Below are 16,310 nucleotides of genomic sequence, written 5' to 3'. Positions count from 1 at the left end.
ATTTATTTATTTGACAGAGAGAGATGCAGCGAGAGGGGGAACACAAGCAGGGGAAATGAGAGAGGGGAAGCAGGCTTCCCGCTGAGCAGGGAGCCCAATGTGGGGCTAGATCCCAGGACCCTGGGATCATGACCTGAGCCCAAGGCAGACACTTAACGACTGAGCCACCCAGGCACCCCCTACGCAGTTTTTAGGTATAATATACATAAAAGAATGCATAATGACTGAAATTAACATCCCTTTTATATAGTCAAAACCCTCATTATTTTCTCAGTTCATTTAGAAACAAATGTTGGAGAGGATGTGGAGAAAGGGGAACCCTCTTACACTGTTGGTGGGAATGCAAGTTGCTGCCGCCACTTTGGAGAACAGTGCAGAGATTTCTCAAAAAAATTAAAAATAGAGCTACCCTATGACCCTGCAATTGCACTACTGGGTATTTACCCCAAAGATACAGATGTAGTGAAAAGAAGGGCCATATATACCCCAATGTTCATAGCAGGAATGTCCACAATTGCCAAACTGTGGAAAGAGCCAATGCCCTTCAACAAATGAATGAATAAAGATGTGGTCCATATATACAAAGGAATATTGCTCAGCCATCAGAAAGGATGAATACCCAACTTTTGTATCAACATGGAGGGGACTGAAGGAGATTATGCTGAGTGAAATAAGTCAAGCAGAGAGAGTCAATTATCATATGGCTTCACTTACTTGTGGAGCATAAGGAATAACACGGAGGATACTGGGAGAAGGAGAGGAGAGGGAAATGGGAGGGGGAGACAAACCATGAGAGACTGTGGACTCTGAGAAACAAACTGAGGGTTTTAGAGGGGAAGGGGTGAGAGGTTGGGTGAGCCTGGTGGTGAGTATTAAGGAGGGCACGTACTGCATGGAGCACTGGGTGTGGTACATAAACAATGAATCTTGGAACACTGAAAAAATAAAATTAAATTAAAAAAAAAAAAGAAACTAAAGAAATCATTGTGTGCCTACTATGTGCAAGACCTTAATTGCCTTAAAATTAGGAATGACATTTTCTTCATCATTTTATCACCAATGTCAAATATATTGGCGGATGATTGGTAGATACTCCAAGTTCATACAGAAATGCATCGTGCATGGGGCCTATAACTGCTCTCTGCCTTTCAAAGCTTAAGTGGCTGTGAATGGTATGTGGAAAGAATGTCAACATTCACCAGGGTGGGGGCCAGATGTGTCTCAGGGGGACTTAGAGAGCAAATGGGGATTATCTTTGCACTGAGACCGTCAGGAAGATCTCATCTGAAAGTGTGGGGAATGAGCACTTGGGGAACTTACCCTGTATTTGGTGAAGGAAGGAAGAGGGCATGGCCTACATTTTATCCCTTACATGGATGTGAGACTCTAGAGTACAGTTCTCCAAGGGAAGAATCTAAGCCCTTCTAGTTTGTGTTCCTGGAGCAGGAGATCTTCAGGGATAGAAAATCCAAGGGAAGTTCTTTCTTGGCTGTGACTGTTTAGTTCCCTGAAACCAACTGTACCAGGTTCACATGTAGAGTTGACTTTCAGGTGACATTTCTATGTCCATGCAGAAGTGCTCTTTATTCATGTATCCTTCCCTAGAGAGTTCAGATACAGCTTCAGAATCTTTTCAAAATAGGACCTCAGGCAGTAACTATTAATGAACTTTGAGTTTCGAAATAAAACCAACCCTTGCCCTCAAAACAGGGACAATGGGACATACCTTCTGCTTCTGTTTTGATCTCTTCTTGCCTTTCCCCCATAAAAGTTCCTTTAGCCAATTTCCACACTGCTGTGTGAGATTATCTCTGATAGATAATACAATAATTCCTTCAACAATTAGAAAGTAATGTTTACACAACCTTGCAGCTTTCTGCCTATCTGTTCCCTCTTCATGTATTCTCTATGTCATCCTTTATGCTCATGCATCCTCTAAGGCACTTATTTTTAAAGAACTCCCAAACTGTTACTTGCATAATTTGCCATCCTACCTTTCTGTCTTATTAAGGTCTGGTCTAGGCCTGCTGCAGCCATATATGAGAACACCTATATTTTTTATAATTCTCAGCAGTCTGGCTTCTTCTCTCCCTTCTGATCTCTACTATTGCCGTTGCTGTTGCTACTTCCCCTTAACTGAAGACTAACTGTGGTCCAGAAATTGTGGTAAAATACATGCATAGTACCATGTAGTCCCTTAGAAAAGACATCTAGGAGGTAAGTGCTAGGAACTGGGTACAAAGAGATTAAGTGATTTATGTAAGGCCACACAGATAGTAAATGGAATAGGGAAGAATTAGTCTTGATCTAACTATAAAGACAATGTCCTTAAATCCCTTCAAAGACTGCTTTCATGTGGACTTTTCCTTCAGTCTCTTTTTTTTTTTTTAAGATTGTATTTATTTTTTTGAGATAGAGCAAGAGTGAGAGAGAGAGAGAGAGTGCACAAGCAGGGGGAGTAGCAGACAGAGGGAGAAGGGAGCCCAACATGGGACTCGATCCCAGGACTCTGGGATTATGACCTGAGCTGAGGAGAGACACTTAACAGATTGAGCCATTCAGGCACCTCTCTTTCAGGCTTTATATTCCTCAACCGAACACTGTCTAAAGAACTTTCTGCCATGATGGGCTTTTTCTATATTTGCACTATTTTTTTAAATGGAAGCCACTTGCTTCCATTTGCACATACAGTGCTAAACACTTGAAATGTGACTAATGCAACTGAGAAACTACATTTTAAATTTAAGTTAAATGTGAATAGGCATGAGTAGCTAATGGCTATCTCATTGGAGCACAACTTCCATACCTCAATGTCATTAGAGCTTGTCAATGGCTTCTTTATATTTATACTTTGCTTTAAGTATAAATCATCATAAATTATTCATGATTATTTTGTTTTCTCCTCTTCCGGCTTCTTTTCTTCATCCAGTCTCTTATATGTAAGTTGTCCCCAACTTTCTTTTTCAACCTCTTCTTTTCCTACATTTTATCCCTTCACATGAATACTCATTCTTATGTCTTTAAATATCTTCCTTAGATGAAGGAACAAATTGTACTTTTAGTCACAATCTTTCTCTGACTTTAGAGATAGCTTTCCAGTTGCCTATTGAACATCTCTTCTTGGTGTACCACTGTCTCCAAGTATGTGACAGAAACAGAAGTAATCTTCCTTTTCAAAGTTCTTCTTCATGCATTCCTTATTTCTATTAATGGTATCACTATGCTTTCAATTTTTCAGATTTAAAACTTCTAATTGTTCTTGGGTGAGTATCCCTTTTATTTGGCTCTGAATGAAATAACTTGCTAAGTTTCACTGATCCTGTCTTGCAAACATCCCAAGTTTATTCCCACTTCTTTGCTTTTCTATCTGCAACTCCATTTCTGGGATTCAAATATCAAGTACCTCAGAACAGTTTGTCTGGAATATTACTATAATTCTCTAAATGGCTTCTTTGTATCTAGCTTTCATTGAATTTCTCCTACTTAATTGCTATCAAATTATCATTTTGAAGCCTTGCTCTGAACATTCATTTTCATGCTTATAAAACTTTGAGGATCCTGATTCATTCTAATTAAAGTTGGTGAACTTCAGCCTGGATTTTGGCCTCATGACTCTCTTAATTCCCACATCCATTTTCTCTTCCCTATGAAATCTTTCTAGTCCTGTATTTTTTCTTAAAGATTTTATTTATTTATCTGACAGACAGAGATCACAAGTAGGCAGAGAGGCAGGCAGAGAGAGAGGAAGGGAAGCAGGCTCCCTGCTGAGCAGAGAGCCCGATGCGATGCGGGGCTCAATCCCAGGATTCTGGGATCATGATCTGAGCAGAAGGCAGAGGCTTAGCCCTCTGAGCCACCCAGGTGCCCCTCTAGTCCTGTTTTTTAGAAAAAAAAATCTTTCCTTGTTTTCCCACAGTAATATTGCTTCCTATCTTGCTATATTTTTACTTACATGCATAGCTTGAGACTTCCACTAGATCCTTAAGTGTAGTATAATGTAGATATGTCAATATGCAATATCTAGAATGATGACCTAAAAATCATAACATTTATATACTTTACCTCAGTTCTGAAGTACTTTTAAATTTAATTTGTAATGCTTCTTTCATACCAATCACTCTCCAAAGCTTTGTGAACACAAGGGGAAAAAAAAAGAACATGTTTCTCTGTTATAAGAATTTCAGAGTCTAATAGAGAAGACACTCAAAAATTATTTTAAAATAAACTGTTATGCATACAGTATTGGAATTCTTTTCTAGATACAGTCTGATACAAAGAACAGAGCAGTCAAATCTAAGTGGGTGACTTTGGGAAAATTTAGTAGAGCAAGAAATATTGAGAGATCTAGATGTGAAAGTACTTGAAGGAAGTGTTTACCCAGAAGTTTGAAGATAGTGTTATACCCAAAGAGCATGAAGACTTTGAACAGTGACCTATAGACTTATTGGAATTTAGTGGAAAACTCCATATATTTCTGAATGTCTAGAACACAAGGTAATTAATACATAAAGAAGGTAAGGGAGTGGAAAGAGAAGAGGTTAGACATGAAGACTTCAAGAATACATGGAAGACTTTGTATATCATTCTAAGAAGCTTTGGCTTTCTCCTGAAGTGGAAGTATTAAGAGTTTTAAATAGAGTAACTTCTTTGGGTTTATTTTTCAGAAAATTCTTCAGTAGAAAAATGAAAGGATTCAATATTGGAGGCAGCAACGTAATTTGAAAAGTTGTTGTAGTATCGTATGTAAGAGAGATAAAGTCCTAAATTAAGGCAATGGCAGAGAAGATGAAGAGAAGGAATCCAATACATGATTGGTCAATGGATGGTAATGGAATTAATGAAGAAAGGTATTCTAAAGAGGAGATGCTTTGGCAAGAACACATATAAATTCATTTGTTCCTTCAAGTTTTGTAGTCTCTAGACTATCCAGACTGAGGTGTCCATGAAGCAAGTGAACAAAGAAATACAGGTGTCAGGAGAGCAGTCTGACATGGAGATAAAATTTGAGGTTCATTGGCTTTTAGGTGAAAATATAATATGGCTTTTGGATAGGATGCAAGGACAAACAGACCTAACTTTTTTTTTTTTCAGTGATTTGTCATCTTTTTATATGTTGTGAATAAAAGGTTTATGCTTAAGGGAAACTAATTTCATCTCTCATGCTCTAGGCTATACAGGAAAGGAAGGAAGAGTTATGAAGGAAGACAGTTGTTGTATATACTGAAGTAACCATGGTATCTGTTAATCTTTCCTAATTATGAGCTACAAATTGAAGACAACTTTTTCAGTGTATATCTGAGAAATAATGTGTTCAAAAATGTAATGCTAAAAACAGAGTGACATCTCCTGGTGCCTTACTCCCACCTATGATTCTCTAACTCTTCTTTTTTTTATTTTTGGAAAATCAATTCTTTTCAGAGACAGAAATAAAAACGAAGATGAGTATAGTCATTCCAACATGTATTTACTGAATTCCTACTTTGCTCCTAAAAAACAGGTTGAGATTTATTCATCCTCACAAATAATTTTCAAAAGTCCCTAGACTAAGAAAATATTTTGCATCATTTCCCAACAGACTGTGCCTTTTAAATACTTCTATCTCTAGCTATGGTATTAAGTATTTATTCTTACAGGTGTAGTTACAGTGTAGTGTCTCTCTTTCATTAGCATTGACCAAGTCTAACTGTTGGATTTGATACTCATTTTACTTCATTCCATAATTATATCATATAGCACCAATACACCTTACGTAGTACTTAACTTCTGCTAATGAATGTGTCCTGTAAGTGGTTTGCCTTCTTCCCCATATCAATCTTCTCAATTTCTTTTTCTGTACTGATCCTGGTGGGGACATTCAGTAATTTACTGAGAGGCAACATATGCAATGATGCATGAATTATAGCCTCACTTCAAATTCTGGGTAAAAGGAAGCAGAAGATTTTTTGAGAAGGGCCCTTGGCCCTGAAACTCTTCCCCTGACTATTCCCAGAGGCTGGGACTGCTGGCCTCAGGGCCATAGAGGAAGACCCATCTGTTTTCTCAGGCTCTGCTCTTGGAGAGATGTGAAGGAAGCTCTGCGACTCTCCAGGGACTGGCTAGGATTCTTGAGACATGTTTGTAGTGCAGCTCTGTGAAGAATCATCCATGACGATTATGAGGAGACATTTTATTCTATTTTAAATATTCTTAGAGAATATTTTTTTGCTGAAGTAGTTAAGGAAAAAAAAAAACCCTTAACACAATATTCTCTTCCTTTTGTTGTTGTTGTTATTCATTCTATAACTAAACTACAAATTTTAGAGACATTCAGAATAATAAGGGCTGGGAATCATTTAGAAACACATAGATTTATATGTATACCTGCATCATTTTCATCTTTGATGACTTGAAAGTGGGGTTCTAATGTTAATGACCATTATTATATTAATAAGTATTCACTTTGTGCAATTTATATAGTGCTATATAATATTCCTTTTTGGCTATTAGAAATAATGCACTTAGGCATTCAATTCTTAAAATTATTTTAAAAATAGTTAAGTTTATTTTAATTTTATATTGTCCTATACCACATCATAATCATTTTCTTCACCTTTCCTGATTTGCTTTAATCAGCTAGGAATCTATTACCTAACCAGATGGAGCTCAAATTAAGCTATTCTGTTATCTTGTGGTTGCTATTTGAAATAGCAAAACTATATTCAAGAGTCACACTTCAAGCTTAGCTTTTGAAATAAGAAAAAAAAAATTAGATCACTAAATCATTGAGAGAGGGCTAAGTACCCTGAAAGAACACTTGATCTTAATAAAAAAATTTTCAGTTGTTATCAAATTACTTTCCCTCACTATCCAGCCAGATTCTGGAAAGAAGTCAGTCACACTACAAAGGCACTAGGGATGGGTCCAGAACAAGACAACATCTGGGCAGTAATGGTTTAAATTTCCCTTAGTAGTCCTAAAGAATTAAAGCTCCTACTAATTTTATCCCAGAAACGTGGACTCTGAGGACTCAGACTGAATGATTTTCTAATGATGACATTAATTCACTGCAGGTATACTAGATTTTCTTCTCCTTTTCATACTCAAAACAGGGATAGTGTTGGACTCTGTAGGTGCAGGCTTATGATGATGGAAGAACCCCAGTTTTAGGGTGTTTTCCACCCCAAAATGCTTTATTTTGGGTTTAACAGTCATTTCTGATAGGAACAGAGAGGTAAGAATAGAAAAAAGTACAATTCTCAGTGTTTCCAGAGGTCCTCAGTTTTGCTGATTCCCTTATTCACATTTAGAAGGACTGTGAGACCATTCCCAGGATAGTTTATTAGTTCTGAGGAATTTCAGGGGCTTGTCCCCATGCTGCTGCTTTTGGACTCTAAGACAGTGAGCCTTGCGAAAGTACCTACCAAAGGCCATTCCATGTCATTATATAAATTCTTCAGGTAGCTTACTTCCCATCTTGTGAAGGAAGGACTGACTTCTGTTTGTAGAGTTCATTTGCCCCCCTTAATCCAAAAGTCTGAAAACTATCTACAAGAAGTCTCATTTTATAGAGATTCTGGAGGTTGTCCCAAAGGTTAAGAGATAACTTTTAACTACAGCATTAATTGCACAGTGGGTACTAGAACCAAGTATCTGAGTTGAATTGAATCTATCTCTTTAGTTTCTCAGATAAATTATGTTTGATATATGTTGTTTATGCCTGAGTTTTAATTATTAAACCTTTATTCACTAAATTTCACTGTAGTATAATCAGTGAATAGACACACATCTGCTCAGTCCTACCACCACCTTTAAAAAACATCTTGTCCCTTACAAAGCCCTCTATTTCCTCTGGCAGCTGCTGAAAGTATTAATGGTGTCCAAGAGGCTTCTGTCCCTTAACGAGAAGCAGGTGTGGTCAGAATGCCTTATGATTTATCATTTCCTCACCCAGGATATTGTTCTGTGCTTTTAAGACATTTATACAGGACTCCTTCAATGGTCCTTTTATTTCATATGGAATATCTCTGTGATTAAAAATGAATATTGCTCTTCTCTCTAAACCTTGACATTTGCTACCTCAGACACTATCTTTACCTACTGGAGACAGTGGGGGTGGGGGTTCAGCTGGAGAAGCTCTCTAATGTTCCCCAGATTTGGGGATTATTTGAGGTCATGAAATATAGTAGTGGGTGGAAGGGAGGGGTATGGAGGAAGGAGGCTTCCTTCCTCTTATGATATGACTATATTTTTTGATACAGCTTTCCTTTCTGGTCTTCACTGTATTACTGAAACCTTTCCCATGGTTTGATCACTTCAGATGGATTGGAATTAGTCCATTTGAGATTGCTGTGTTTGATGTTCTGCTGTGATATTAATGAGAAAAACACCTTTTTGTATGCATGATAGTTTCTCATCTTAAGGCTGAATCCAAATAACTGTAGAGTTTGGAATTCATTAAATTGGTATAGAATGAATTATTTGATTGAAAATAAAGAGATTTTAGATGTTGGTACTGACCTTTCTGGAATTCTTCCTCACTGTGCTCAGAGCTTCTTAGCTTCATGCTTGAGTTTTTTTCATTTGTTCAGATTTTCTTAGACCTGTTTTTTTCTGTCAAGATTGATAGAAATGTTTGAAATTCCCACAGGCATAATTTTCTGGCTTAGTTTTAAAAAGCATCTTGGTGCAGGATTTGAATGATTGCAATTTTACAGTTTAAAAGAAAGGTAAAAGTCTGGTGGCAGCCTTCTTCCTTAGACCTAATTGGCTTATTGGTCCGTAACAATGTCCGATTTCATTTGGTTTCCTTTTTATAGAACACTTGTCCATGGAGACCCAACAGGACTAGGTATATAAGTGTAAGGTCTTGGCTTTTCTCTCAGAAACCACCTAATAGCTGTGAGATATTTAAAGAGTGAATTGAACTAAGGAGCAGAAGATAGAAGGGTTAATTAAAAGTTTTAACATATTTTGAGCATAGAGTTAACTGTTATTAAACTTCATATGAAATTACTTCCATATAAAGCATATATGTATATATAATTGTAATTTAAATCTTTATTTTGAATCTATATATACATTTTTAATCATTAAAACCATTTTGAAATTTAAGAATTCTCATTTGATTGCTTTCTGGCTTTCAGGAATCTTTGAGAATGAAGTTCAGGACTTGCTTACTATGTTTTTCTGGGACTGGTTCACTAAACATTCTCTGTTGGAGGTAAGCCAAGTTTTTATAGCCAACATGGTTTTATGGGAAGGAAGTGGTATTCAGCTGTAGTTTTGATTTCATGAACACTTCAAGAGAGCTTTCAAATAAGTAAGAATCCATTGGACTGGTCTCCTATATTTTGTTCTGACCATTTTAGTTCAACTTTTTAATTGTTACATATATATCTAATTTGTATTTAAGAAGGAAGATGTCTGTAGCAACTATTTGATGTGTAGGTGGTCATAAGCCTCCTTAAGCCTTCCTTTCCTAAAAGCAGGAAGATACCTTTTGCCAAATGTAAACAGAAATGAGCACCAAAGCCTGGAGCATTGCTTCTGTAAGGAGGAACACACAGCTTCAAATGTAGCAAATTTAGCATCAAACAGCTAGGGTGAAAAGAACTGGATAAATACTTTTTACATTAATTGAATAAGTATTTATCAGTTCACTCTAATGTTGAATATCTGGTTCTTATTTTCTGGTTTATCTTGTGGAAAGAATCTACCAAACACTGGACTTTGAAGTGTGCAGCATTTTTTCTGTAATCTGAACAGTCTCTTATTAAACATGTTACAGAAATTTAACACACTGTATACAATGTACATCTATGGCCTTATTGTGCACTATGTATATCTATAGCCTTTATTCTTAACCTAAAGAATATAGTCCAAGGATTTATTGCAACTGAAAGGAACAGAAAAAACTGGTTCAGTCTGTTGAAAACAGAGTAGAACTACTTTAATCTATAGTGGAAAAGAAAGAAATACTTTACAAATTTTAATATATATATATATATATATATATATATATATATATTTCCTACTTGCATCAGATGAAGGAAGTTGATATGTTAACATCAATTTAGTAGTTTTATTAGAAGAGAGAAACATGACTTCCAACAGTAAGATAGCAAAGGTGCTAATAGCTAAAGAAGTTTATACTCTAATCAATGAAAGCACTTTTCTTCCTCATATTAAAAGTACTGACTTGGGGCGCCTGGGTAGCTCAGTGGGTTAAAGCCTCTGCCTTCGGCTCAGGTCATGATCCCAGAGTCCTGGAATAGAGCCCACATCGGGCTCTCTGCTCAGCAGAGAGCCTGCTTCCCCCCCTCTCTCTGCCTGCCTCTCTGCCTACTTGTGATCTCTGTCAAATAAATAAAATCTTTAAAAGTACTGACTTCACCAGTTGTTGTTCTCACTTTAAGGCTCAAAGAGAGGATTATGGGCCCTGGTTAGGACTGGTAGATTATCTCCTTGAAACTGGCTGAATGTCAGGTGTTTCCTAGAGGGTACAACTTTAAGGACAGTGAAATTGTGTTGTCACTGGGAGCTAAGGCAAACCTAGAACCTGAGCCTTGGAGACAGGGAATCTATAGTGATGTCTTAGCTTTGTTCAAGTGTATCTTTCCAGTTGGTATTTTGCTATTACTTCAACTGATCCCTTCCCACATTTATAGAAGACAGATAAATTGACCAGAATGCAGACAACTAGGCTATGTCTTGTGACGTATTAATCATAGAGAACAGAGATTTACCAATGAGTGAAAATATAAATATTTAAAAATATTTCGTAATAAAACAGAGGCAGGGGCGCCTGGGTGGCTCAGTGGGTTAAGCCTCTGCCTTCAGCTCAGGTCATGATCCCAGGGTCCTAGGATTGAGCCCCGCATCGGGCTCTCTGCTCCGCAGGGAGACTGCCTCCACCTCTCTCTCTCCGCCTGCCTCTCTGCCTACTTGTGATCTCTGTCTGTCAAATAAATAAATAAAATCTTTAAAAAAAAATAAAAAAATAAAACAGAGGCAGATTTGTATAGTAGGAATCAAGAGATCCAGATCTGTCAGTAACTTCTCCCTTGTTTTTTTTTATGCATGTCCTTTTTGTAATAAAACATCTGTGTTAGGTGCTACTCCTGAGAACAAGGTTAGTAGAAATCTCAGTGACAGAGATCAGTACATAGGTTTTCCCAAATGCAAAACAGATCCTGTGCCTGTGAATTAGGAAGGATGTGATATATTTCTCACAGCCTTTGCGTTTATTTTGAGAGGCACAAATCCTAGCTATTGACTCCTGAAGAAGTCATCAAAAGCAGATATTTTGAATTAGAGCAGGGTGTCTATCAACCCTTGGAAAAATTAAATTCTAGACAAAGTGTGTTTTTATGAAACTTACGCTTTCTCCACTTGCCATCTCTTTCTTGGTAGGTAACCATCAACTATCTATCTTCTCCTTCAGCTTCTTTTCAGCAAAGGATCAACTAACCCTTACTTAAGTGTTAACTGTGGAGGGGTTTTACCTTGCATGAGGATATCCGCCTTTTAATAAGGACTCCTGCAGGTCAAGAAGTATGGGCTTTTCAATTAAAGGAATGAATCTAGAACACTGGCCATTCAGTGCCTTCAAAGAGAAAGCATGGTACTTCTGAGGACACTTTGGTGCTCTGCAAATAAGACTCTATGTGCAGCCACATATTCTATTGTGGCTATTTTTGCCCTATATATGCTGTGGTGTCTCTTCCTCCTTTGCTTGTGGTCTGTACCAAGCACTGTCAGGATTACAGGGGCTGGGTATGTGGGGTTTGTATTAAACTGGAAAGAGGAATGTTCTCTAGAGGAAGGTCCCCGAGCGACGCCTTAAGAGAGCTATTACATTTTCTCTCCCTCTCATTCTTCTTCCAAAACGTAGGAAAAATTGGGAATTAAAGGGCATTCTCTTTCTCCACTGAGGGTGAGCAAAAATCCACAGGTTTTATTAATAGATACATCCTCCATAAGGCTAATTTTGACTACCCTCCACATACTGTTTCAAACTATTCTCTAGGTATCCTATTATTTTAGAAAACTTTATCTAGACATCACTTGCTGATTTGATACCATCTGCTTATGTTTCCATTTTATTCGATTGCTATTCTTAGTGGAAGGAGTTAATGACATAATTCAGGAGAAAGAAAGCCTTGCAGAATTTGACAGTAGCAGGAAGCAGTGGTGCGCTAATTTGGTCATTGTACATATCCCAGCTTGGTATCTCAATTTTAACAGTAGCTCAAGTGCTAAATCATGCATACAGATGTTGAAGATATGACCTCAGGGGCTCCTTCAGGCTGTGAAGATTATTATACCTAGTGTACTTTGTTACTGAGACAAAAAGTTACTGTACTTTTGTTACTGCCAGTGGGCAGCTAATTTTATACAGAACACATGATCCTCTGCTTATTGGCTAAGAGTGGCAGAAGACACAAAATTTCTAAGGCAAGCTTTCAACTTGCAGTGTTTTTTCCTGATATAACTTGTCTCAGAATTCACCAATGGTAATTTTGGGGGGCTGTAACACAGAAGACTATATTATGGTCTGTATATGTAACATATATATAACCTATATGTAACATGTATATAACCCAGTGTCTGAATAGTTATTGATTCTGTTACACATTTAAAATGTGGAAGAATAAAAGATCACTTTATTTTTTTTTAATTTTTAATTTTTTATAAACATATATTTTTATCCCCAGGGGTACAAGTCTGTGAATCGCCAGGTTTACACACTTCACAGCACTCACCATAGCACAAACCCTCCCCAATGTCCATAACCCCACCCCCCTCTCCAGACCCCCCTCCCCCCAGCAACCCTCAGTTTGTTTTGTGAGATTAAGAGTCACTTATGGTTTGTCTCCCTCCCAATCCCATCTTGTTTCATTCATTCTTCTCCTACCTCCTTAACCCCCCATGTTGCATCTCCATTTCCTCATATCAGGGAGATCATATGATAGTTGTCTTTCTCCGATTGACTTATTTCTCTAAGCATGATACCCTCTAGTTCCTTCCACGTCATCGCAAATGGCAAGATTTCATTTCTAAAAGATCACTTTAAACACTGGACTTATTTTAAAAATATAAAGATGAATTAATTATTTATTTTGGTATGGGATGTAATATCACATTACATTTGAAGAATGAAACCATATTTTGCTGAGAAACTCTGTCCTGATGTTTAAAATGTTTTTTATTCCCATCCCACCACTCTGAAAGTGTTTTTAATATAAAAAGATTAAACTGTATTTAGATAAATTTTTTATAACTAAAAACATTTAAGGTATATTTCTTAAACACTAAATTAACTTAGGGGTGCCTGAGTGGCTCAGTGGGTTAAGCCTCTGCCTTCGGCTCAGGTCATGATCTCAAGGTCCTGGGATCGAGCCCCATATCTTGCTCTCTGCTTCCCCTCTCTTACTCTGCCTGCCTCTCTGCCTACTTGTGATCTCTGTCAGTCAAATAAATAAATAAAATCTTAAAAAAATAATAAATTTACTTAAAAACCAAATCTTATCACATAAGACTTAGTATGTGACATTAGTATAATTCTTGCCCTTTTTTTAGTAAGAAAATGAGATCGTATCAGTTTCCTAATTAACTTAAATATTTATTTACCTTATTCAAATTAGTTAAAATAAGAAAAGGTATGTATTTCCACTAATATAAAAATAGAGCAGAGAGCTCCATCCTTCCTACCTGTGTCAGCTTACATAATAAAGTTCTTTTCAGTTTCCATAGATCTGATAATTTGTATTAGAAGACTGTGGGGATGGTGCACGGGGTGAGGGAGAGCAACTGTTCCTCACTGCTTACACAATAAAATCTGCACATTGTTAATAGGCTGAAAATAACCAAACAATAGTGATTATAATAGATGGCTTTACCTGACCTATCTTATTTATCCTAAGCTTAAGAAAGCTTTTAAAAATAAAAATTCTTATTCAACTTGCTCACTGCCATAATCTAAGACAGAGACCTCCAAACCAGTAACCAATAAGTAACGTCTCTAAAATGGATAACTCCTAAGTTTGTTTCCAGTCCCCTGCATCAACTGGGAAACCTGTATTAAATCTAACAGATATTCATTAAGGAACGGTTTAAGAAAATGTTATTTTCTTTTTCAAAGACATGTGGATATAATGAGTATCTCTCTGTCTCTCTCCATTTTTCTTTGTTTCTCTGCTCTCTCTGTCTCTTCCTGTCTCTCATTGGTTTTGCTAGAATTAGATGATACAGTAAAATGGGCTCCATGTCATGGAGGTTTGATAATCCCCCTTTTATTTTTTTTTTAAAGATTTTACTTATTTATTTGACAGAGAGAGAGAGAGAGAGAGAATCATAAGCAGGCAGAGAGGCAGGCAGAGAGAGAGGAGGAAGCAGGCTCACTGCTGAGCAGAGATCCTGATGTGGAGCTCGATCCCAGGACCCTGGGATCATGACCTGAGCTGAAGGTAGAGGCTTTAACCTACTAAGCCACACAGGCACCCTGATAATCCCCCTTTTATAAAATTATCTTGTTAATAAGCTATAAAATTTTTAGTCATATAGTTTCATGTTATGTTCTCACTTCTGGCATTTGTCTCAAGACCACTGTACTGGAAATTCTTCAGTGGCCTTTGACCAACCGTAAGTAGTATTTTGACCTGATCCAGGATTAGGTCATTAAAAGTAACATCCTTTTCCCCCATAAGAGATCAATTTTAACTCTATATCTATGAGAAAAAAGAGATTCATACTCTTTATTTTGATTAAAAAAAAGAACTTGAAGATTATAATAACTATGGTTTTAAGTTTGAGGTCTGTCTGTATTTTCCATTCACATTTGACTGAGAATAACAATGCAAGAAGGAATGTGGTATTTTAGTACACCACTGTGAACCAAGAGGTCCAAGCTCTGTTAGGATAAATGACTAATCAATGGATATGAATTGTTCTTATCAGTGAAATAAAAAAGTAAAATTGTAGAAGCACTAAATAACTTTCATATTACAAAGTTTCATGATTTATTGCAAAATGGAAATGGAATATTCAATTTTATGTTGTTGTGAATATTAGTTAAAATAGTTTACATAGAGTACCTAATATGTGCCTGGTACTTAGGAAGGATTAATAAATACCAGTGATGTTTTTCATTTCTAAAATGAAATGCCCTACAGTAACCAATGTTCAATTAAAACATGTTATTTCAACAGCAGCCACAAGATGGGAGTATTTACCTTTATAGTTAACTCCCCCCACCCTTCCTTTTGCCTTTCCTAATTACACTGCTGAAGGAGCTGTTTTGTTTTAGCTATTTCCTTGCAGAATAAATGAAGTGATTTTTTCCACCTAAACTGAGCAGTTTTGCCACATATCTGTTTAACATAAACCAGTTTTAATGCTGGTAAAGGTCACATATCTTGGTAAATTTATCACCTAACTGCAATTTTTTTTTTCCTGAAAATTTCTGAATCTGTTTTGATTCCTTTCCATGTGGACATGATGCTTCTCTAGGTAATAGATTTGCTTTCAGCCTTCATATTTACGAGAATAAAAGTGAGAAATAATATTTTAAAATTTGCACTTCAGATGGTGAAATACTGGGCATAAACTGAATAGCATATTGCAGTCTAAAACTTGGGTTGATTTTTTAAATAAGAATTTTATTTTTTTATGAAATGATCGCTAACTAGATAGAAAATATAATGAGTTGTGAAAGGGAAAATCTCCTTCAAAGCCATTTGAAATCTATAAATGTGCATTGAATGGGAAAAAGTGTGCTTTCTTATGATTGTGCATAATGGAAATACTTGATTCAAATAGGATTAACATGGGAATGTCAGCTATTACTAAAAAGAATTAGAATTGCTGAATTATTTAAATAGACTCTTTGTCTATGGCAGATTCTATTGTATTTGAAGGATCCACTTTGGTTCAGAGGGACACATTTGCCAATGAAATATGTGGGAGTCACATGCATACATAGCATTATTGGCTAGCCTATATCAATGTTAATGAAAAGTAAGCTCAACTTTTGTTTCCTGTGAAAGGCTTTATGTACAAATTGATCTGTGTGGCACTAAAATAATGCAGGTGTTTTACAATTAAGTTTATTCATAGACAACATTGAAGAAAATGATTCTCATTAAAATAAAGATATAGAAATGAAGGAACTCTGGATTGACATTTCCCCCTATTGAGACCTAGAAACTTTATTTTGGTAGCTTTCCTCATATCCATAAAATTCCACAGACTGTATATACAACTAATGAATGAAAAATATATATGTATTTGGTGTATTGTGCATATGGGTAGGAATATTACACATTTTCTCT

This window comes from Lontra canadensis, unplaced genomic scaffold (genome assembly GCF_010015895.1).
Source record: "Lontra canadensis isolate GAN:19392208 unplaced genomic scaffold, GSC_riverotter_1.0 scaffold5, whole genome shotgun sequence".
NCBI classification, from domain to species: Eukaryota; Metazoa; Chordata; class Mammalia; order Carnivora; family Mustelidae; genus Lontra; species Lontra canadensis.
The sequence above is the reverse complement of the archived record's forward strand: the minus strand, read 5'-3'. Positions refer to the sequence as shown.